Source organism: Lathyrus oleraceus, chromosome 5, assembly GCF_024323335.1.
Source record: "Lathyrus oleraceus cultivar Zhongwan6 chromosome 5, CAAS_Psat_ZW6_1.0, whole genome shotgun sequence".
Taxonomy (NCBI): domain Eukaryota; kingdom Viridiplantae; phylum Streptophyta; class Magnoliopsida; order Fabales; family Fabaceae; genus Lathyrus; species Lathyrus oleraceus.
In genome coordinates this window covers 70,593,679-70,596,295 of record NC_066583.1, presented here as the reverse complement: position 1 = coordinate 70,596,295, position 2,617 = coordinate 70,593,679, and the positions used below count along the sequence as shown (strand labels likewise).

At 38.2% G+C, this 2,617-nt stretch overlaps 1 pseudogene; it reads left to right on the top strand.

Moving 5' to 3' along the window:
- Nucleotides 1-519: 519 nt before the first annotated feature.
- On the top strand, nt 520-1,783 carry LOC127078789 (porphobilinogen deaminase, chloroplastic-like; annotated as a pseudogene).
- Nucleotides 1,784-2,617: the final 834 nt, after the last annotated feature.

Genomic DNA, 2,617 nt, shown 5'->3' with positions numbered 1-2,617 from the left:
TCCCAAATCCATATTTTGTGATAAACATCGGTTATTATCTAACTTTTTGGTCATGGTGCTTTGTGATTACAAAATGGATTTTTGTTGTTTGACTTTTTTTAAAATTTTCAATTTTTATTTAATTTCAAAGCAAATCTAATTCCAAATTTCGAATTAATCTTAATTGTATTTTTACTAATGATTCAAATTCTAATTGATCTTTAATATCCAAATGAATGTTAGAATTTGACATCAAAGTAATTTTAGCAAATTGTAGATTAATTTGATTTTAATTGGTTTTATTTAGCCTTTTTTGATTTTTTTTATTGATTTTGATTAGTCTCGGATTATTTCTAAAATCCATATCCATTTTTATAATCGAATATCCAATTTCCTTAAACCCACAATTAAATCCATTTTTTTTTCATAATTGCATATCCATTCACAATAAAAAGGATGACACCAAATAGTAAATGGATAAATTTTATAAAGTTTCACCAAATCTCATCAAAAGGAACAAACTGAAACCAATGTATTCACATGACTAACAGAACCTACATATCTGAACGATCATTCTCTCTTCCTTCTGCACCTTCCAATCCATCCCTTTCCCTTTTCACTTCCTCTTTCCGCTTCTCGTCTTTCAAAACCTCACCTTTCTCCAAATGTCGCATTAGGGCTTCCCTTGCCGTTGAGCAACAAACCCAGCAGAATAAGACCGCTCTTATCAAAATTGGTACCAGAGGGAGTCCACTAGCTCTGGCGCAAGCGCATGAGACAAGAGACAAACTCATGCCATCGCATACAGAGTTAGCTGAAGAAGGAGCTATTCAAATTGTAATAATTAAAACGACCGGTGACAAAATATTATCGCAACCGCTCGCAGACATAGGTGGGAAGGGATTGTTCACAAAAGAGATAGATGAAGCACTCATAAATGGGGACATTGACATTGCTGTTCATTCAATGAAAGATGTTCCTACATACTTACCAGAGGGAACCATTTTACCGTGTAACCTTCCACGAGAGGATGTTAGAAGATGCATTTATATCATTGAGTGCGGCTTCACTAGCTGATCTACCGGCTGGAAGTGTTATTGGTACTGCTTCACTTAGACGAAAGTCACAAATCCTTCACAGATATCCATCTCTAACTGTGCAAGATAATTTCCGTGGCAATGTCCAAACAAGGCTTAGAAAACTCAGTGAAGGGGTTGTCAAAGCTACCTTGTTGGTTTTGGCTGGACTGAAACGATTAAATATGACAGAAAATGTAAATTCAACCCTATCAATTGATGATATGCTTCCCGCTGTTGCCCAAGGTGCAATTGGAATAGCCTGTAGAAGTAATGATGATAAAATGGCAGAATATCTTGCTTCACTGAATCATGAAGAAACAAGACTAGCAATTTCCTGCGAAAGAGCCTTCCTTACAACTTTGGACGGGTCTTGCCGAACGCCTATCGCAGGGTATGCTAGCAGAGACAAAGCACTGCAAGCAAGCCGGCATTTACTACAAGCTGGCTTCCACGTGGATGCGATCAGACCACCAACAGTGCCTCCTAACTCATGCCGACTGCGAGTGGCCCTAAGTGCTGTCCATACAAGGGAAGATTTGGAAAACTTAGCAGCTGCACTCTCCAGTTGCATCAATTTCCAAGACAACCGCATTTATGACTGCAATGGCTATGCAAGACCAATCAAAACCACCGTCGCCAACGGCAAGTGTAGTCATGCGACCGTCAGCAAAACAATCGTGACCCTGCAAAAAATACCTAAAACAATCAACACCATAACAGATTAAAACAGAAAGAGTTTGAGTCTTCTAATTTGGGGGGGATGAAGAGGCTTTTGTAAAAGCTGGTATATGGAGCAAACTTACATTTAAATGGCTGAATCCTATTTTTGAAATGGGTCGGATTCAAAAACTTGAACATGTTCATGTTCCTTCTGTACCTCACTTTGAAACTGCTGCTACTGCTTCTTCTATGTTGGAACAATCTATTAGGAAACAGAAACTTCAAGGTGATTCTTTGACAAAAGCTATTTTCGTTTCTGTTTGGAAATCCTTAGCCTTAAATGCTGTTTTAGCAGGTGTTAATACTATTGCCTCTTATATTGGTCCATTATCTTAGAGTGTAAACCTTCTTGCATATTAGCCAAAGGTGTGTTACAAACCATAACCAAAATGGTAACAGAAAGTGCAGCAACAAAATGACTTCGGAGACTATGAAGAATATTAGAATCTTAAAGTTGCATTCATGGGAATCTACATTTCTGCAGAAACTTTTCCAGCTTAGGGATATAGAGAGGAATTGGTTACAGAAATATCTCTACTTGTGCTCAGCGGTAGCCACTCTGTTTTGGGCGTCTCCGACTTTTGTTTCTGTTTTCACTTTCGGTGCTTGTATATTGGTGGAAACTGAACTAACTGCAGCCACGGTTCTCTCGGCTCTAGCGACGTTTCGTATTTTTGCAAGAACCGATTTACAATCTGCCCCAAACTTATTTCCATGATAAGTCAAGCAAAGTTTCGGTTGATCGAATTCAGGAATCCAAACTGAAATTACAAGAAACCACCCAAAACCGAGTAAAATCTGAGTTGTGATCAAAACTAATGCTTCAATCTTCACTGCAG